Source organism: Peromyscus maniculatus, chromosome 2, assembly GCF_049852395.1.
Source record: "Peromyscus maniculatus bairdii isolate BWxNUB_F1_BW_parent chromosome 2, HU_Pman_BW_mat_3.1, whole genome shotgun sequence".
Classification (NCBI taxonomy): domain Eukaryota; kingdom Metazoa; phylum Chordata; class Mammalia; order Rodentia; family Cricetidae; genus Peromyscus; species Peromyscus maniculatus.
Window position 1 is genome coordinate 150,509,025 of NC_134853.1, and position 21,888 is coordinate 150,530,912.

The 21,888-nt window shown below is 49.7% G+C and overlaps 1 protein-coding gene and 1 long non-coding RNA gene across 18 annotated transcripts in view; one reads left to right on the plus strand and one right to left on the minus strand.

Annotated features, from left to right (window-relative positions):
- Window positions 1–5,869, minus strand: part of Epb41 (erythrocyte membrane protein band 4.1) — a 163,101-nt gene extending 157,232 nt beyond the window's left edge. For 4 of the 17 annotated variants that reach the window (XM_076565273.1, XM_076565272.1, XM_076565265.1 and 1 more), the window contains exon 1: window positions 5,697–5,860. The gene's annotated coding sequence lies outside the window, so the exon portion shown is untranslated. Of the gene's footprint in view, window positions 1–1,088; window positions 3,165–5,696 lie in introns of those variants that run through there. The other 13 variants (XM_076565292.1, XM_076565291.1, XM_076565289.1 and 10 more) reach the window with 9 other exon arrangements.
- A 3,241-nt stretch (window positions 5,870–9,110) lies between these two features.
- On the plus strand, window positions 9,111–21,629 carry LOC143271699 (uncharacterized). The gene is made up of 3 exons (XR_013048890.1): window positions 9,111–9,282; window positions 9,989–10,126; window positions 21,199–21,629. It is a non-coding gene; the product is annotated as an uncharacterized LOC143271699 (long non-coding RNA).
- Window positions 21,630–21,888: the final 259 nt, after the last annotated feature.

A 21,888-nucleotide genomic window follows, 5' to 3' on the forward strand; every position in this document is an offset into this window, starting at 1 on the left:
AGTCAATCATACCAGGCAGAGCCCAGTCCGCATTCCAGTGCAGGGGCATTCGGGGACTCCCGAACCCTGGATTCCAGCCCAGCTAATAAGAGTTAAAATTAGGAGTAAGGAGCTAAAAGGATGAACATTTCTCTGAACTCTCTTCCAGAAGGAGCCTAGGCTGAGGAAGCCAAATATCAGCCTCATGCTGGGCTGCTTCTGGATGCTCCTTCCCAAACCCACTGGGGGAAAGTCTTGTGATATGTATGTCACAGATGAGGTCACAAGATCCAGCTACCACTTGCCCAAGGTCCACCACTAGGAAAATGACAATAACTCAGAATCCCTCCTCACCCCTCCCACCTTCAGGCCAAACCTTCCCGACTGCCCCTTGGGAAGTTTCCCATCAGAAGAAAGCAAAGGCTTTGCCAGGCCCACCCTCCCAGGAGGTCCAGTTGCTTTTCACAGCCGCTAAAGAATTCACAATTGTGCGATGAGATAAGGGTCTCACATTCTCTGAGCCTCAAAGATAGTGGACATTTTGTATCCATCTTACATTTTCTGAGCCTCAAAGATAGTGGATATTTTGTATCCACTAACTGTTCGTTTAGTTCAACACACAGCACATGGTGGGATACCTAGTAGAGCCTCAACAAATGTCTTCGTTCATTCAGAAATGTCAACTGAGCACCTACTACATGCCATTCTGTCCTTGGTGCTAGAGACACAGCCGTGGAACAGATGAACAAAACCCCTGCCCTGGTGGGGCCTGTATATATAGGAGCAAATACATATGTCTAGAAGGTATCAATATTCTCCTTTTGCAGACGTGAAACTGTGGTACAAAGAGCCACCCATTTGTAAGTGGCAGAGTAAGGATTCTATTCCAAGCCATCTGCCCTAAAGCCCTCTGGGTCTTTGTCAGGCCACCCCTGAATCACTACCCATTATGTCAAATATCAAGAAAGAAATGACTCACTATCTTAACTCCAGAGAGTACCTTCTCTCAGCACTTCTGCCCTGACCTCTTGTGCCTCCCGGTGGCCCCAGAGGCACATGCATGCATCAGAATGGCACAGAACGGCCGGTTACGTCAAAGCAGTACTTACCCAGAAGTAGCCGTTGTGGTCACACAGCCAGTCAGGGAGAGGCAGTGGAGCCATCGTCAGAGTGGCACATGGAAACAAAAGACAGAGTGAGACACGGCACAAATACCAAACTCTGGGGTCCTGATCAGCTAGACCTGGGCCAGTGGGGAACCTGCCTCCCCCACCACCCGGGGTGCCTCTGGCACTCTGATGACCAGATACTATCCAGGAAGCTATCATCTGGGCCCAGTCTCCTATGGACATCCATAGCATCACCAGGTGCCAGGTACTGGGAATGCAGCCTGAAGTCAGACAGGGCCTTAACCTTATGAACCTAAAGTGCAGCGTGGAGGTGTAAATTCCCTAAATTACTGCTGTGATGCATGCATCGAGGCGACCGTAAGTACCTGGGTCAAATCCTGCCTCTACCATTTACAGCTCTACCACTGGTGTCATTCGGGGGATTTCCTAATTTCTCCATGCCTCCTTCACTTACCTGAAACATACGGAGCAGCATCCGGATCCACAACTTAGGGCTAGGCAGGACTCTAAGAGTTCACCTATGAGAACCTTTTTGAACAATGCTTGGCATACAATTTGTTCATAACCTGTAGCCACTATGACTACAAAGGGCTGTAGGCAGGGGCCTTGGAGGGACCTCGAGTGGGTGAGGCCACCATATTCCCAACAGGAATGCTGCTGTTGGGACCGAGGGAGATAAGAAGTGAAGTCTGGGCACAATGCCTGGGTGCTTCAATGGCTCTGTAAGCACTGCTGTTCACCTTAGGGTGTTCTCCAGCACGCCCCCACCATGAGAAGTTCATCAGGGCTATGGCAAGTGCCCCTCCCCACAAACACACCCGGCACTGCAGCTTTGAACTGAAAAATGACCAGCCACCATAGTCTCCCAATTCTACATCCGTTCCAGCTTGCTCTTCACAGTCACCCAGAACACTGTGACGGTGAAATCGTTACTGTTTCCATTTTACAGACAAGGACAGAGGGTGAAGGAACTCCCTGTGTGTCCTTGGTGGCATCGTTTGGGTCTCCAGCCTACTGACGTGAGTAGAGGTCACGTTCACGTGGATTATGTCGTCTAGATTCCCCTCATTTCTCCCGCGGGGTCTCAGCAGTGCTGGCTGCAGTCCAGACAAGCCTTTGACCTCTTCCCTCTGGAACTGTCATTGTCCGGCAGCCAGCTTTAGGACACAAGCTGCTCCTGAAACCACCCCTCCAGGCTCAGTCATTGGCGCCATGACCCCTGGTCTATCCCTATAGCTGACCTCAGCCACTCATCGATAGGTTGAGCGATGTCTACATTCACTCGAATCCACATGTTACAGATGGGGAAACTGAGGCCCCAGATGGATCCAAGATTACTTTCCAGCTCTTGCACCAGACAGTCCAAATAAACCCCAGTGGGCCCTGCGATGCACATGTCCCCCATCTTTCTCCAACCTGTTTCCAGATCCCCAGCTCAAACATCCCGGAGCTCAGAGCTCGATCCAGAAGTCATGAGGCACTTCTATAGGTTAGGACTGAGGAATGGAAGTATCTCAGTGGGAATGGAGTACTGTGAAATGAAGGCTTCCTGTCTTAGGGAAGATGGGGCTTTGGAGTCGGCTCTAAGTTCAAATCCCAAGCCGGCCACTTCATAGCTGTGTGGCTTTGGTCAAGGCAGTTTGACCCCATGAACTCCTATGAAACAAGGGTGATGCTTCATGAGGTGCTAAGGATTAAGTGAGTTAATGCTACACACACCCTTAGAACAGTCAATAGGCAATGGCCCTAACTAATTACAGAACAAGGCCAAAAACAGGGTCTGTGGGCTCACTACATACAGCCTCAGTCTAACCCCATTCTATCTCCTCACACAGTTATGAGTCTAAGTTCAAAACAGTTCATGAGGCATGATCATTTTCTACTGTCAAAAGTCACCAGCACAGGGCTACAAGATGGCTCAGCGGTGAAGAGCACTGACTGCTCTTCCAGAGGACCCGGGGACCCAGGTTCAATTCCCAGCACCCACATGGCAGCTGACAATTGTCTATAACTCCAAGATCTGACACCTTCACATAGACATACATGCAGGCAAAAGCACCAATGCAAATAAAATAAAAATAAATAAAATTATATATATATTTAAAGTCACCAATACAGGAATGCTAGGACACACAGAGACCATAGGCTCATTTCCCTCTCCATAGTATAAAGGGAAGCTGAGATCCAGGAGGAAAAGTACCTGGTCCACAGACTATGAAAGGATGGAATCCTGCCCTATGATAAACTGTAGGCCCTGGGGAAATTCTGAACACACACACACAAGCACATGCACTCACATACACACACACCGACCTGTCATACAAACCCAATCGGCAAACCCAACAGATCTCAGCCACGACAGCCTTGGCAAGGAGGCCTATGTGAGTGTCCTATCCAGTTCTGTTGCTAGGAAACCTGGATGGCACATAGTAGGTGCTCAGGAGGCTTAGGAAACAACCAAATGAGGTTTTCTGTCTTCAGTCTGAGGGTCCTTGCTAGGCCTCTCCCTTTGTATTTTCTCTCCTGATCCCCACCCTAGCCTCTGTCTCACCCCGCACCCGGGTCCTCTCAGCTGGGCCTAGCTCCAGCTCACAGAGTGCTGGGCCTGCTCCGAGTCAGCATCTTCCCAGCCAGCCTGGGATATTCCTACCCAGCCAGCCAGGCCCCTGGCCAGGGTCCACTGCGGAGCAGTGCAGGCTCGGCCTCATCCCCACCGGCCTCTAGGTGGGGCAACCTGGTAGTCCTAGGAGCGTCTGTGGGTACCCAGGGCCCACAGAGGGAAGTCAGCCTGGTCCAGACAGTGCAGGGACATGTTGATCAGGAGACTGCCCGGGTGTGGGGTGCCACCCACACATCCAGCCACTCCACCCAAGTCCCATGTTGCTGGGACCTAGCAGGTGCTGACTAAATCTCCTGTATACACAGGGAAACCTCAGGTCCCACCCACCCCCACCCCTGACCTCCACTCCATTCCCTTCTCAAAACACCCCACACTGGTGTGTTCTCATACCAGCCACCAGTCCGGCCCCTGCAGACTTTTTGATTCATCTGATGCCTATAAGGTCCAGATTATTGGCGAAAGGGGCTGGGAGAGGGCAAGTGACTTAGGCAAGGTCACACAGTAACAGCTGGCCCGGGACTCAAACCTCGTTCTTCTGCGTGTAAAACCTGTGCGGTTCTGACAGTACCCTCCCTCTCTGTTCCCTATAGTGTCTGGTTCCCTTTCTTCCCAGACCTTGCACCTCCTTCTGCAATCTCCCTCTCCCGTTCCCACCTCACAACTTGCTCTAACACCTCGTTTCTGTGCACCCAACAGCAGCAGGGACCAGAGGCTGCCACTGAAAGCTATTTCTGGGGTCTGTCTCTGGCTTAAGAGGGTCTTGATGGCAAGAAGTAACCCCAACAGGTGCTCCTTAAACACAATGTCTGCTGTTTCTACTTCTCTTCCTCCTCCATCCCCAAGCAAGTCTGGCCTCCCTTCCCCAGCCCAGCCCAGCCCCCTGCCAGCATCGACCTCCAGGGCCCGAGCCCGGGTGTGGATGTGGAGACGAGAATTGACTGGTGTTGGGGAAGAAGAGGTTCTGCGACAGTGCTCTGGCCTCTCCCTCTCCCCTTCAATAGCTGAGGACCCGACCCTGACTTGGCACCAAGCAGCTATCCCTGGAACTCCCAGCTGCCCTAAAGCCCACCCCGACCAGCCATTCTCCCCAAGCCTCTACGTTTGGGAGAAGGCTCCGGGGAAGAGAAGGGGCTATCGCTTACATGCAGCCATTCCCTCCCAGGGGAATCCAAGGGCCCTGAAATAACTACACAACCCATGAGGTTTCCTCCCCTCCCGCGCCTTTCTCAGCAGATTCGGCCTGGGGTCCATCGAAACAAGTCCCCGCCTCCAGCCCGCAGGGCTGCGGGGGTCCGGTCCTCCCCAAAGAGGTGGGGCCTGCAGGGAAGTGCGGCTTGAAGACAACTCTTGGGGAAGCACGGAGGGCAGACAGGGAAATATGTTAGACAGGGAACCCCGAAATGGCAGAGTAGGAGCCTGGCCCCGAGCAGACCAGGAGACCTGAGGCAGAGGAAGTCCCAGCCTGGACGCGAGTGCGTGCGTCCGGGCGGCGACCCGAGGGCCACCCTGACGAGCGGAGCCAGGGTCGCACCTCGCGGGTGCCGGGGTCCAGAACCTCAGTCAGTTACGTAAGGACCCGAGCGGGGTTCCCAGGGTCCCCCACCCACCGTTCTCTAGGCCGCCAGGAGCCCGCGGGGCGCGCAGGGCGGGGCTGGCCGGACGGCCTGGGGCTGCGCCACGGCGCAGAGACCCGCTGCGGACACCCACGACGGGACTCCGGTTCCGGAGCGAGCTCCTGCACGCCGTCTCCCGAGCTCCGCGCACCCTCAACTTTGAGACTCCAGAACCCCTGGGGACCTCAAGTTCGGAGCATGCAGCCCAGGACCTCCAGCACTCACGCCGGGGATTCCGTGACCCTCGGCTCGCCGCTCCCGGGATGGCCCGGGCCCTGGGGAGCGGGCTACTGGGTCCTGAACCTTGTCCCTCCCAGGCACCGGGGGCCACCCCCTAAGGCGGTCCAGACTCACCTGGGCTGCACAGGGGAGAGACCTGGCAGGGACCTGGCCAGGCCGGGCCGGGCCGCGTCCTCGCTCTCCGCGACTCTCTCCCTTTAAGAGGTTCCTGCCACTTTGCCCCGCCGGGGGCCTCCACCTGCACTGACAGGGCAACTCTGATGCGAGGCCCCGCCCTCCCCTCGGGAGGTCCTCTAATTGGTGCAGACAACTGCCAATCTCTGGGGCGGCGGGCAGGACCCAGCACAACAGCCCGACTGTCGCAACCGGGAAGGGGCGGGAGCTGCAGGTGCGGCCAGCCTGGGACGCCCAGCCTAGGGCAGCTCCTGATAGACTCCGAGCGCTCAGGGGAGGGGAAGCACGGAGTTCCTGGATTGGTCGGTGTGGCCGCTGACGTCATGCGGCAAAAGTATAAAGCCATTTGCCACGTGGTGCTGACCCTAAGGCGTTAGGTTGGACTGGAGGTAGTTCTTAGGGAGTTGGGGAAGTGACCTTGACGTTAGACTTACCTGGATCACCTGTCTCACCACTCCATTCTGTGTGACCTTGAGCAAGTCACTTCTCTGAGTTTCCTCAACTAGAAATCCTCTGCTGTTTTCTTGAGAATGAGTGGTATTTGTTAAATACCAATCGCGAGTCTGGGGGCCCAAGAAGGTGTTCATTAACTGGAGTTGTGGATTCTCTTGTGCCCACCCTGTCCCTTAGGGACTTCCCCTCCTTTCTCCTAAGGAGCTGCCCCCATCAACCCTGGCAGGGTTAAGTGGTCACTGGCCTAAGACCCCTCTTCTCCCTCATTTCAGACCTGCCCTTGCTCACAGAGTGCCAAGGTCAGGAAGCTGGCCATCTCCCAGCATAGACTCATCCTAACTAAACCACCCCAGGATTTCAAAAGCTCTTCATGAGATTAAGGCCAAATCTGCCTTAGGATTCCCACCTCCAGAGGACAAACATAATCCCCCTTTTATGTGGAGAAATCAGAGACACATACAATCGTGGAATAGTCACGATACCAGGGAGCCCTGGAGAGTTAGTCTCTTGTTTGGACAAATGGGGAAACTGAGGATCACTGAGAGCAAAAAAAAACCTCCTGAGTTTTGGTGACATGAATGTTTTGTCATGTGGAAGAAGGTCACTCAGGGCACCAGAGAAGCCTTTGGACTCTTTGACCAGACATCTGGATATGTTTCAGTCCGAACTGTGTGAACCCCGAACAAAAACCTGGGACACACACACCTTCAGGCTCCGAAGCTGACCAATACTCCTCTCTCCCGCCCATCCATGCAGTGCTGGCCATTGGTCAAAGCTAGAAACTCCAACAGTTGAGTCTAGACTCTGCGCTTACCTCAGCATCAAGTCTGTGGGTAAACCTCTTCCCCAGGGGCCATAACCATAACACGCTGTAGCACCAACCTTGGGAAGAATTACTATGCTGCTTAAGTGAGAGTGAAAAATACATATGCAAAATTCAATCATGGATCCAGTATTATTTTTTTTTAATTGCTCCCACGTGTATTCACGCATGCCGGAAAGGGCAAACAGGCTATGAATCCGTTAATTTGGCCTCAGGAAACAGGGGCTCCCTTGCCAACAGCTTCTTCCTTTCCCTGGACCCAATCTAAGGGCTGAGGAGAGGAAAAGCCCAGCCTTGGGGTGGACGGAGATATTCTAAAGGGCCGCAGGAGGCCCCACCTCTCAGCTGGGGCACGTGGCTGCAGCTCTGTCGAGTTAAAGCTGCCGGTGGTGGTGACTCAGCAAGCCCAGCGGCTGCCCCAGCCCGATAAGTTTGTACTTGGGAAACACACAGGAGAATGTGTTGGTGAACTTGTGTGTTGGCTGCCGGTGTCCTGGGACTGGGGGCTGGGCTGGGGGTGGGTACGTGTGAGTTTATAGATGGGGCGACTCTTTCTGTGTGCCAGCCTCAGCTTGCCGGGCCTTGGGCTATCCGGACCTAGGGAGTTCTGTCCTGCACCTACACCTCTGTGCCCCAGGCCCCCGTGTGGGTTTCCTGTTGAGGCACTGTGTGGACAACCAGGCCCTTCTCGGTAACTCTACGGGGATAAAGGTTGCTGTCACTGTCCCTGAAAAGGGACATCTTAGCCTCTACAGCCTTCCTAGGGTCATACGTGAGAGGCTCCCCGGAGAGGTGACCTCCCGAAGGAACAGCTCACATTCACTCATCACTAGTATTTTATGTTCATCTGCTCGTTTTATAACGTCAGATTCTTCCAGTCAGAACGGCTTGAAGCTCAGAGAGCTGACCTGACAGCATACAGTCGCACAGTTCTGAAGTACCTGAAGGTGACAGGCAGGGGGCGGCTCTCCCCCTCTGGAGGCTGCTGAGTGCCCAGTTTGCTGGGCCTGTGAGTGACTGATAAGCTAGGGGGAGGGGAAGGAACCTGTTTGTGTCAGCCGCCCTCCCCTTCCGAGAATGTGTGAGCCTCCTTATCCTGTCAGAGCCTGGGTGCTGTCCTCAGCTTCAAGTGGGCTTGAGCTGGGTGATAAAGTGGCCAGGGAAAAGAGGGGGGGCGGGGAGAGGTGACATGTGGATATACATATATGGGAACATCTGTTTCTTCAACAGAACTTCATTGAGCATTTTACTAAAAGTTAACCCCCCCATGCCTGTTTTTTGGTTTTTTTTTAAACATATCTACAATACCAGCACTTGGGAGGTTGAGACAAGAGAATCTGTTCAAGGCCAGCCTGGGTGGGCACATGAAATCCTGTCTCAAAAACAAAGCAAACAAACAAAAAGTTAATCCCTCTCCAAGAGAAGAGAGAGAGAGAGAGAGAGAGAGAGAGAGAGAGAGAGAGAGAGAGAGAGAGAATATGCTCATGCCCTGGGTCTCTCTAGTCATAGTATCTGAGGCAGGGAGAATTGCTTGCTTGGGAGGATTTCAAAGCCTCTGCTACCCTGTCTCAAAACAAACAAATAAAAAAACCACAACTCAAATAAATAAACAAAATTCTTAACCTGCCAGGAGGACTAGCAAGATGACTTATTAGGTAAAGTCCCCAGCTACCAAGCCTGAGATAGATCAACAGGACCCACATGCTGGGAAGAGAGAACCGACCCTCACAAGTTGATCTCTGACCTACACACACACACACACACACACACACACACACACACCACACACACACACACACACACACACCACACACACACACACACACCACACCACACCACACACACACACACACACCACATGCACACATACAGATATAAAAACAATGTTTAAATTAAAACGCTGCCAGATTTGGTCATGCACATGCACAATCCTAGCACTTGGGAGGTGGAGGCAGACAGATCAGGAGTTCAAGGTCATCCTTAGCTACACACTGAATTTAAGATGAAACTGAGATGCTTCCGTAAAATCTTGTCTCTGAAAAACCACTAGTTCAAGACACAGAACTATTGACCAATACCCTGCTCTGTCCAGGGGTAGAAAGAGGAACTCAACTTGGCCAGAGACAGCCAGGCAGCTCCAATCAGCTGCTGTTTGAATCCCACCTCTGCCACTTACAGGAATCTGGCTTCCTCCTGGATCTCACTCCCTGTTTGCTCTTCCAACCTCAGCCACTGGAAGAGAAAGCATTTGTAAGTTACTCTCTGCGGGAAAAGCACATCCCTGCTGTGATTCATGGCTCCAGAGGGGACAGCCTGAACAAATGTGTACTCAGATCTGGGAAGGCAGTGTGGCTCCATCTGTAGGGTGAAGAGTGTTTCCTGGAGGAGGTGACCTTCCAGCTAGATTTTGTCGGATGAATTTACAACGTAGGGATGGGAAAGTACATCGCACGTGGAGGAGCAGCCTGCACAAAGACTCAAAGATAAGACAATAGTAAAAATATGTGTTCCTAGAACAAAACACTGGCTGGCAGAGTTTTAAAACAGAGCAAGCCGTGAGACCAATGTATGGAAGGTCTCAGATGCCAGGTCCAGGCTCAGAAAGACAGATTTGGGGATGGCCGGGCAGTCTTTTAAAGTGGGGCCCTCATAGACTAGTGGGGGTGTGGCCACCACAGGAGGAGGGAGACTTGGTGGTGGGTGTGGCGTCAACTCTTCCTTAGAAGGACCCTTTGAGAGCATGGAACAAATCTCCAGGATGAGCAAGTGGGGGCTGACATAGAGAAAAATGTAAGTGTCCCTTGCCCCAGCCTAGGGCTGGGATAGGTGAGGCAGAGATGGGAGAGTGGGGGTGTCCCCCGACAAATTGTGTTTAGCATGTCTCTCACCCTACCACCAAACACTGAAGAGTTCTAAAAGGCCTCTCTGCCCAAGAGTTCCTCTGGTTTTGTTGCAGTGTGGGGCTGGTGCCAATCCTGCCAGGAACACCTCTGCCCGTGGAAGATGCCACCTCCTGTTGAAACAAACAGCCCTGGGTGTTTGGAGATGCCTGGTGCCTCAGCCCCCTAATCCCACGAGGCACCTTGTTTTAAGGGTGAGTAAATGGAGCGAAATGACCTTCTCGTCAACACAGCCGTTAAGCAGCCCGAGCAGGACTGGAAGACAGCACTTTAGTTTGTTGGAAGAGCGGGAAGATTTGATAGTGTTTGGGGAACCGCTGAGATTCCGGCTCTTAAAATCCAGGACGAAGGAACGGCGGTGTTTGGCGCCACCTAGTGTTAGAGAGGGGAGGGAGCCGAGGCACAGAGCTGAGCCGTCTGGGCTGCCAGGAATTAGTGGCCAGTATCTCAACCCTGTGAGTGTGTGTGTGTGTGTGTGTGTGTGTGTGTGTGTGTGTGTGTGTGTGTGTGTGTGTGTGTGTGTGTGTGTGTGTGTGTGTGTGTGTGTGTGTGTGTGTGTGTGTGTGTGTGTGTGTGTGTGTGTGTGTGTGTGTGTGTGTGTGTGTGTGTGTGTGTGTGTATAAAGGTCAGGTGGATCTCTGAGTTCAAAACCAGCCTGGTCTACAAAGTGAGTTCCAGGATAGCCAGGGCTACATAGAGAAACCCTGTCTTGAAAAAAACAAACTACAGGGGAAAAAAAAGTGGGGGGAGGGCTCAGAGATGGCATAGTCTAGAGAGTGCTTGTAAACTTAGGATCTGAGGGGTTTTGTTAAGATTTACTTATTATTATTATTATTATTATTATTATTATTATTATTATTATGAGACAGAGTTTCTTTGTGTAGTTTTGGTGATTGTCCTGGATCTTGCTCTGTAGACCAGGCTGGCCTCCAACTCGTAGAGATCTGTCTGGCTCTGCCTCCTGAGTGCTGGGATCAAAAGCGTGCGCCACCACCACCCTGCTATTTTTATTATTTTTAATTGTGTGTGTGTGTGTGTGTGTGTGTGTGTGTGTGTGTGTGTGTGTGTGTGCCAGGTGCCAGCGGAATCCAGAAGAAGACAGCATTGGATTACCTGGAATGGTTGTGAGCTGCCAGATGAGGGTGCTGCTGGGAATTGAGCCTGGGTCCTTTGCAAGAGCAGCCTGTGCTTTTAACTGCTGAGTTACCTCTCTAGCCATGGGACCCAAGGTTGTTTTCATTGTCATTGTTTTGAGACAGGTTTTCTCTGCGCAGCCCTGGCTGTTCTGGAACTTGCTCTGTAGCCCAGGCTGACCTCAAACTCAGAGCTCTGCCTGTCTCTGCCTCCTAAGTGTAGGGATTAAAGGCGTGTGCCATGACTGCCCAACAGCCAAGTTTTGTCCCCAGCGCCCACTTAAATAGCTGGGAAGGTGCATAAGTGTGTATATCCAGCACTGGGAAAGCAGAGACTGGAGGACCTCTGGGGGTGCCTATTAGGTCTCGGGGAGGGACTCTGTCTCAAAAAACAAAGCCAAGATGCGGCCAGTGACATGGCTCATGCAAGCTTCTGGCCTGAGTTCAATCTCTGGAACTAAGGTAAAGATGGAAGGAGGACACCAGCCCCATGAAGCTGTCCTCTGAGTCCACGTGTGTATCGTGGCACAAGTGTGTGTATGTGTGCAAATGATAATATATTCAAAGACAATTTTTTAAAACAACAAGGTAGATGGCTCCTGAGGAACAACATTTGAACTTAACCTCCAGCCTCTACATTGTATGTGTATACTTGTGGAGGCCAAAGGCATCGGAGTTGGAGCTACAGGAATTTTGAGATACTTAATATAGGTGCTGGGAACCCATATTTTACAAACTGAATGGAAACGCTGGACACCAGATCTTGTAAACCCAAGCCAAGGTCCTCCCTGGGTCCCAGGAAAATGTGTGGCCACCATGAACCTGTATGTAGGTTAAGTGTGGGAGGATTCTGAATCTCGAACACGATATAGATCTGGGTTTCACAGCCACTCCCCAAGGCTGCTCCTGGCGGCTTTGGTGTGGCTTAGAGCCAGGTAGCTCTTCTGGACTGCTCAGGGACCTTCTGCTCTGTCTTGTAGAACCATCCTTTTCTTTCTAGGTCAGGAGGACTTTGTCATATGCTCCACCTCCCCAGGCAGTGACAGAGCTATTGGCTGAGACCCTGCAGTACTGACAGTCTGTTGTCTCTCTATGGTCAGAATAAATGGACATACCTTTTTGGTTGTTTTTTGGCGCGGGGGGGGGGGGGGGCCACATACATGTCATAGAGTATGTCTGGCCTCTACATGCATATATATATATATGCATGTATATATGTATATATACACATATGTGCAAATCCAAACATACAGGTGCACCCCCCAACACACACACACACACACACACACACACACACACACACACGAATTTATAAGTCAAGTATGGTGGCTTACACCTGTAATCCTAGCACTTTGGAGACTGGGGCAGGAGGATTTCTGCAAGTTTGAGTGCTGTGGGACAATCTTTGTACATTGTAAATGTGTATACTCTCATTGGTTAATAAAGAGCTGACTGGCCTACAGCTGGGCAGAAAGAGATTGGGTGGGAGAGCCAGACTAGGAGGATGCTGGGAAGAAGAAGGGTGGAGTCTCAGGAGTTGACAGCAGATGCAGAGAGAAGCAAAGTGGGCATGCCATACTGAGGAAAGGTACCAAGCCACGTGGCAAAGCATAGAGAAGAAATATGGGTTAATTTAAATGTAAGAGTTAACTCGTAACAAGCCTGAGCTATTGGCTGAGCATTTATAATTGAATTAAGCCTCTGTGAGGCTATTTGAGAGGCACATAGAAACTCCGTCTACATTTGAGGTTAGTATGGGCTAAATTGTAAGACTATCTCAAAAAAAAACTAAAAGCCTTAGACCCTCAACTGTTCAGAGTGATGTGATTGTCAATTTTTTTTTAAGTCTCATATAGCCCAGGCTGACCTCAAACTTATATTTAGCCTAGGCTGGCCCTGAAATCCTGCTCCTCCTGTTTCTGCCTCCAAGTGCTGGGGTTATTAACATGCACCACCACCACACCTGTCAAACTCTTCCAAAGAATTTTTGTTATATTGACTTATTTATCTTGAGGGTATAGAGGTCAGAGGACAACTTGCAGGAGTCATTTCTCTTCTCTCACCATGTGGGTTCCAGGGATCAAAATCAGGTCATCTGTCTTGGCAAATGCCTTTATCCACTGAGCCATCTCTTTGTCGTGTGTGTGTGTGTGTGTGTGTGTGTATGTGTGTGTGTGTGTGTGTGTGTGTGTGTTAACAGGGTTTCTCTACATAGTCCTGGCTCTCCTGGAACTCACTCTTTAGCACTCTTTAGAGCAGGCTGGCCTTGAACGCAGAGATCTGCCTGCCTCTGCTGGGTCCACAGCCTGGTGGGTCCACTGAGCCATCTTCCGGGCCCAGCAGGTCAAATCCTTAACCACCAAAGCCCTGAGCAGGAAACGGAGGGGGGCAGTCTGTCCTGTAGGAGGCTCAGGTGTGCAGGCATGCAGGGGAGGGTAGTGAAGAGGTCAATGTCCTCTGCCCGCCCCTGTCTTCTCTCCTGCCCCTGTAAAGAAATCAGCTCTTTGCTTTAGCAGTTGAGAAAAGCGGGCTGGAGAGAGGGCTCGGTGTTAAGAGCATTCGCTGCTCTTGCATCAGACCCAGGTTCAAAGCCATCTGTAACTCCAGTTCTGGGAGAGCTGCCGTCCTCAAAGACCAAGCACGCACGTGATGCACGTAGAATGAAATGAATACATCTTTTAAAAAGTTGTTTTTTTGTTTCATTTTGATGAGAACAGTGAAGCCAAGCAAGAGCAGAAAATCCAACCAAGCTCACAGATCATGCCGTTACCAAGACTGGGTTCAGTCTGCTGGACTCAAGGTCTGAGGTTCTCTTTGTTCAGCTTTCATACCAGATGGTGGGGATGGAACCATCCGGGCAATCCCTGCCCCATCTCTCTCTCTACTCTCTTATCCGGACCCCCCCCCCCATCCGCTCAGCAAAGCCAGGTGGTAAAGAGAAGTCCAAAGGGTCCCTAAAGCCCTTGGGAATAGGACATGAAGGAAAGGGCCCCTCTGGAGCCCCAACATTGGATGGAGGACAGGAGTTCGGCTTTGTCTGCTTCATTCACCCCTTCCCTTCTGTCTGAGCGCAGAACCTGGTACACCATAAGCTCTGCCTATGGTTGAATGAATGCGTTGGAGGAAGCAGCTTCCTTCTTGGGAAATCATCCCTCCTGGTTGCTCTCCTCCCGGTTGCTCTTCTCCTGCTCGGTGTGTCTCCTGGCCGTCTCGTGGGGAGCTCTTGGCAGCGTTTCCTGTGTCTCAGCTTGGCCCCTTCTGCTCAGAGCACCGCTCTATCAGAAGTAGCTGTCCTCCCTCCAGGTCCCCATTTGTTACAAATGCTCACTTGGGGGCCGGGAATGTCGATCAGCTGGTAGATCGATTGCCTAGTATGCACTAAACTCCATGATCCATCAAATGAAACCAGGCATGGTGGGATATGCCTACAATCTTAGAATTAAGGAGGTGGAGGCAAGAGGATCAGGACCTCAAGGCCATCCTCAGCTACGTGGCAAGGTGGAGGCCAGGCTGGGATACATAAGACTCTGTCTCAAAAACAAACAACAACAAAAATAAAAGCCCACTCTCTTCCCTTCAAATTTTCCATTTTAAGTAGAACACAAAATAATGAGCTTTGGGGGCTGGAGAAATAGACGGCTCAGCAGTTAAAAGCACCAACTGCTCTTCCAGGGGACCTGGATTCAATTCCCAGCACCCTGCAACTCCAGTTCCAGGGGATCTGATGTACTGTTCTGGCTTCCAAGGGCACCAGGTGCAGGGTGAAAAGGGTCAAGGAAAAACACCCTGACCCTGACTTGACCCCAGGACCCGGGCTTGAAATTGCACCAATTGCTGAACTTGTCCCAGAGTCAGGCTGCAGAATCCCACCAATCCCTGAGGTCCCTGAGCTCGAAATGCCAAAAATCCCTGAGCCTGCCTCAAATCAGACCACAACAAAAAAAAAAAAAAAAAAAAAAAAAAAAAAAAACACTAATCCCAAGCCACTCTGGAAAGCCCTCCCACCCCTCCACCCCCCGAAATCCCATATAGTCTGTACCCTGTTCAGTTTGCTGCTGTTTCTCACCAGAGGCAGTCACCCTCCTGGATTCTTCCTACCCGATAAATCTTGAGTGAGGTTGGTTATGCGATGTGACATTTTCGGAGTAAAGTCCCGCTTTAACAGGAGCAGAGCTGAGCGGAGCATCTGCAACACTTTTGCAGGGGCAACTTGGCCCTAGCCGAGCAGAGCTGTAACGCTTCCTTCTCTGGACCGAGTGGAGGAGAGTTGTAACAATTTCACTGGGGAAGCCTTCCCCTGCCAGAGCAGAATTGTTACACTTGCATGGGGGAAATCTTTCCCTGGAACAGAGCTGTAAACTGGTGACTTTGTGCTAGTCCGTGGCTCCCGACTGCCAGGATACCTTTCCATCCAAGCTGCAATGCTTACACCACACATGGTGCGCAGACATACATGCAGGCAAAACAAACAAACAAACAAAAAACATACACATAAAATAAAAAAATAAAATAATGGGGTCCAGGATGGAAGTTTGGTGCAATATGCAGAATGCTTGCCTATCAAAACACAAGCCGCCGGGTGGTGGCGGCGGCGGCGGCGGCGGTGGTGGCGGTGGCAGCGGTGGCAGCGGCGGCAGCGGCGCATGCCTTTAATCCCAGCACTCGGGAGGCAGAGCCAGGCGGATCTCTGTGAGTTTGAGGCCAGCCTGGTCTACAGAGTGAGTTCCAGGAAAGGTGCAAAGCTACACAAAGAAACCCTGTCTCAAAAAACCAAAAGCAAACAAACAACAACAACAAAAAACCCACACACAAGCCATAGGTTTCATCACTAGCCACCATGTAAAGCGAGGTATGATGGGTCTTGCTGTGATCCAGCTCACAGGACATGGTGGCAGAAAGATCAGAAATTTAAGGTCACCCTCCTTCAGCTATATATAAAATTTGAGGCCAGCCTGGGTTACAGAAGAAAGTTCAAAAATAGGGGCAAGTCATCATGACATCACACATGTATGTCATGTAATGTGTTCATAGCCACACCTCCATTATTCTGCCCACTCCAAAAATACCCACTTGAGGTGCAGGGCATACATGCAACTCTAATTACTAATGACTCTAAGGCAGGATGAGCTTGTGAGTACAGGAGTTCCTAGCAATCCAGAATAATATAGACCGTGCTTAAAAAGAAACAACAAAACACCTCAATGTAAAGTACTTTTAGGGCTGAGGGTATAGTTTGATGAGAGAGCACCTACCAGATGTGTGCACAGTCCTTGGTTTGATCCACAAACATGATGGATGGATAGATGGACATGCCTATAATCCCAGTACTTGAGACACTAAGGCAGAAGGATTGTGAGTTCAAGGCTAGTCTTGGCTACACAGTGAATTAATTGGAGGACAGCCTGAGACATGAGACCCTGTCACCAACAAAATGAGAAAAACTAAAGCGTTTTAGTTCATTCAATTAATATGTTTATTAGGAGCCAACAGCTCCAGGGATGAGGCAGCAGATTGGGCAGGTGGTTGAAGCGTGTGAACAGAATGGAAAAACTAAATAGTGTGCCGGTGCAATGTGTGGCCTGTAGGTGGCAGCAGCGTCTGCGAAGTTAGCAATCCTCGGCCAGCAGCGCCCAAATTTCTTCAAACCAAACTGTTGGGCTGTTGAAGTGTACCAGCGCAGGTGTGTAAGCATGCACCCAGCCAGAGGTGATGTACAAAGTGCATATACATGTCTACAGTGTCGACACACATGGTCAGGTGTAAAGGAGCACAACATCCTGGAGCCAAGAGTGGATTTTTGTGTGAGAGCAGAACGGATCCAAAGTACGGGGAGTGTATGTGCATAGTCTGGGTTGTGTGCATATTGTTATGTGACTGTGTGATGCAGCGCCTCTTGGATTTTTTGGGCCCTATGCCCTTGGAACATCCGATGAAGGCGCATGATCCTGCAGCAAGATGCAGTTCATACCCCATTCCAGAGGGTCCTAGGGTCCCCTGGAGACCCCTGGGTGTCTCTGGCAAGGAAGCATACCCAAATGTTAATAGAATAGTGAATATGACTGATATATTCCTCTCTTTTTCTTTTTTACAAGGTTTCTCAAGTTTCTATAATGAGCGTGTGTTTTGTTTTTTTGTTTGTTTGTTTTTTTGTTTTTTTTGGGTTTTTTTGGTTTTTTCGAGACAGGGTTTCTCTGTGTAGTTTTGGTGCCTGTCCTGGATCTCGCTCTGTAGACCAGGCTGGCCTCGAACTCACAGAGATCTGCCTGGCTCTGCCTCCCGAGTGCTGGGATTAAAGGCGTGCGCCACCACCGCCCGGCAAGCGTGTGTTTTTAAATAATGTTTTATATATATATATATATATATATATATATATATATATATATAAATATATATATATAATTATATATAATATATAAACACAATATAAAGATATATGTATTTCTTTACTTTTATTATATGAATGTTTTGCTTTGCATGTGTGTTTGTTTGCCATATGTGTACCTAGTACCTGTGGAAGTCAGACCGTGTGGGTGCTAGGAATTGAGCCTGGGTCCTCTGCAGGAATAGCCAGTGCTCTTAAGACCTGAGTCACCTCTTCAGCCCCTCATTTTAATGTTTTTGATATTTATTTGCTGTTTATTGGTTTTTTGGGGACAGAGTTTCTCTGTGTATCTAACCCTGACTGTCCTGGAACTCACTCTGTAGACCAGGTTGGCCTCTTGAACTCAAGAGATCTGCCTGCCTCTGCCTCCTGAGTGCTGGGATTAAAGGCACCCAGCTTCCTTTTTTTCTTGAGAAAAGCAGGCCCCATGTTCCCAGTGGCTGGCTGGGGGTGGGGATGCGGGTCAGGTAGGGACCCTGACAGCAGTTGTGGGAGTGTAGCTGACCCCAAACGGCAGTGAAGTCAGCATGTGGCAGGAGTCGGAACTCCATGCCCAACTTCTCTGAGCCGGGCTTGCAGTCCTCTTCCTACAGTGGGCCCCTCATCCTTCCATGGAAGCCCGAGGATGCAGGCAGGGAACTTCAGACTTGACTCTTTAGAGCCCACACGTCCCAAAGGGGCCCAAGAGGTCATCATTAAAAGCAGAATGTTTGTACCCCAGTTAACAGGCGCAGCTGCTGCCTTACTGTGTCCACAGCAAAGGCTTCCTTGAAATAGTTACTTATTTTATTTTACAAAAGAGAAACAGGCCCAGTGTTGCGGGAGAATTATTCATAGGGCCATTCCACTGTGCGACCTTGAATCAAAGGACGGAGTCAGCGATTGGCTGATCCCGGTCTTGGCTGATCAGGATCAGCCATTGCTGGAGGACTGAACATGTCTGCTAGAGAGGGACAGGAACAGAGAAGAGGAATTCCGGGGGCGGGGAGGTGGCGTATTTCTGGGGCTGGTAGATTGGGGGAAAACATGAGAGAGGGTCAGCCAATTGACTCTCTGTTCTTCTTTGGATTTATCAGGTCTTTATCACAAATTCTGACTCCTGAGTTTTTTTGTTTGTTTTTCGAGACAGGGTTTCTCTGTGTAGTTTTGGTGCCTGTCCTGGAACGCGCTCTGTAGACCAGGCTGGCCTCGAACTCACAGAGATCCGCCTGCCTCTGCCTCCTGAGTGCTGGGATTAAAGGTGTGCGCCACCACCGCCCGGCCTGAGTTTTTATTGTATTGGAACAAATTAGGTAATCGTTTCATCTGGCGTCCAACTCAGAGCCCTTAGATCACACCCCAGGCCACCCCTCCCCCCACCGCCAGCTGGCTTTGTTGGAATGGCTGCTCTGTGCACTAGCATGCCGCCATCCTCCCCACCCCCAGCCTGCTGCTGCACAAGCGAGTGTCTTCAGCCTGGCACCAGGCTTGTGGCAGCAGAGTACATGCCTGGTCAGCCACCCTGACATTGCTCCCAGCGGGCAGCTTGGTTTCTGCCATGCTGCAGTACTGCCCTCCACCACTAGTGGCAGGTGGGTTGGTCCTATCCCACGGCCTTCCTGTGGCGCAGGTTTCTCCTATTTCCTTTATATTAGCTCTTATATATAATGACAGCTCACCCCCTCCCCGCATGGCACATGAGCAGCCACAGTGGCCAATTAGCACGAGTCAGGACTCCCCGCAGGGCTGCCCTTTGTGCCCTCGGACATCATCACTGCAGCCGATTACCCTCGCACAGCTCCACCTACACTGGCAGCGTCATCAGATCTGGTAAGACACTTGGGAATTTTAAACAGGGAATTAGTTTTGTTGTTGTTGTTGTTTGTCTGTTTGTTTTTAAGGAAGGGGGCGTCTTTCCCATGTTGAGAATCAGAAATATCACAATGCGCCGGGCGTTGGTGGCGCACGCCTTTAATCCCAGCACTCGGGAGGCAGAGCCAGGCGGATCTCTGTGAGTTCGAGGCCAGCCTGGGCTACCAAGTGAGCTCCAGGAAAGGCGCAAAGCTACACAGAGAAACCCTGTCTCGAAAAACCAAAAAAAAAAAAAAAAAAAAAAAAAGAAATATCACAATGCAGGGAGTTAGGACTCTGTTTAGTGCTACTATTGGAAGGCTTACAAATGGAAAAATAAATAAGGGGATAAACCACTTAGCTGGGATTGACTTAATGTCGATCATAATTATTATCAGTTTGGTAATTCATATTTTATCCTAAAAAAGTGGTTTGATAACTCTTCCAAATATGAATGATTTGATAATTTACAAGCCCTAGAAAGACTTACTATTGATAAGATGCAAGTATTAGAAAGATTTACTACAGATAAGATGCAAGCCTTGCCAGGGCGGCGGTGGCTCATGCCTTTAAACCCAGCACTTGGGAGGCAGAGCCAGGTGGATCTCTGTGAGTTCAAGGTCAGCCTGGTCTACATAAGTGAGTTCCAGGAAAGGCTCAAAGCTACACAGAGAAACCCTGTCTTGAAAAAAAAAGATTCAAGCCTTAGAAAGACCTACTAATGAAAATAAGAAAAATACTCAGACATAAACTGAGGAATTTAGAGCAGAACCCACCACACCATTGCATTATGAAACTGAAGCAGAGCGGACTAAGGTTATTAGAAAACCAGCCTTGTCGGGCAGTGGTGACTCACACCTCTGATCCCAGCACTTGGGAGGCAGAGCCAGGCAGATCTCTGTGAGTTCGAGGACAGCCTGGTCTACAGAGTGAGTTCCAGGAAATGTGCAAAGCTACACATAGAATCCCTGTCTCAAGAAGGAAGGAAGGAAGGAAGGAAGGAAGGAAGGAAGGAAGGAAGGAAGGAAGGAAGGAAGGAAGGAAGGAAGGAAGGAAGGAAGGAAGGAGAGAAGAGAAAAGAAGGCCAACCTTAATCTATCCAGTTACCATATAAGAACCATCACCAAATGATAGGTAACTCCAAGGCTATGCAGAAGGTAACTGGGATCCTGTAGAAATGTTAGATTTGAAGAGATTTAAGGAAGCAGTCATTTCATATGGTATGCATTCACCTTTGTGAAGCAGATGTTAAATTCATGGACAACTCGGAATAGGATCATTCCACAAGACTGGAAAGATTTAGTTACAGAAATATTGAAAGCTGGTCCTCAGTTACAGTGGAAAATATGGTGGAGAGAGGAAGCTAGGATTATAGAACAGCGAAGTAGGGCTAGAGGTATTGAAATTTCCCAAGACAGCTTCTCTGTGAGGGCAACTATGCTGATTTGCAAAGGCAGTTTAAATTTGATGATCACACCTTGGCATAATGTCATATAGCAACTTTGAATATTTGGGACAAGGTTGAAGAATCAGGAAAGAGGACTGAGTCATTTACTAAAATTATACAAGACCCAAAAGAATCCTTCACTGATTTTCTACAAAGATTGACTTCAGCTGTAAATAGAATGATATCAGACACAGAAGTTAGACAAATATTAATTGAATCATTGGCTTTTGAAAATGCTAATTCAGAATGCAAAAGGGTCTTTAAAGGCAAGATTGGCACTAATAGAGAAATGGATTAGAAATACAGCTGATATTGAATCTCACACTTGTGATGATACTTTGATAGGAAACATAATTTCTAGAAATTTTAAGAAAAATCAAAATGTCAGATAATTTAAATGTGGTTTTAAAAAAAAGGTCATTTGAAGAGGGATTATAGGCAAGGTATTTCTAGAAACAATGTTTTTTTTTCTAGAGATAATCCAAACAGAAGACCACAGATTTCTGGAGTATGCAGAAGGTGTGGCAAAGGCAGGCATTGGACTAATGAATAATGAATGCAGATCAACAAGGGACAGGCAAGATAACACTTTGCTATCAGGAAATGCTTTAGGGAGCCTGTCACAGGCCCCAGTGTCAAATTTTGTTCAGTCAGTCCCTGTCAGCATTGGAGAAACTCCTTCACAGAGCAATTAAAAAATTTAATCCCTGTTGTTAAAAACCACACTGCTCTGGATGTGACCAAAGACAGAACAATTTCTATAGATACAACAAAAAGCTCAGGAGAGACCAGAAAACAATTATCTTGGCAAACTGCTATGAATGATTGTTGGGATCAGAATGGCTCTGACCCCTCTAAGATTGCCCCCACCTCCCCTGTTCTGAGTGCGCTGAGGTCAGGCTGTTCTGCGGATGTTTTGTTGTTTGGTATATCTCGTGGTTTGGCAGCTGTGACACCCTGGGGCATGCTGACCGTTCCTTGACCCTGGGTGCTTGATAAAAAATTTTGTTTGTTCCTCCTGAAAGGGTATGTAAGATGGGGAATAAAGAATAAAAGGGTCCTGATGCTTGCAACTTGACTGGTGTGTGCTGCGTTCATTCCGACTTCCCTCGCCAGGTTTTGGGCCCAATTGCTGTGCAGGCAAGGCAAATGATCAGAGACCAA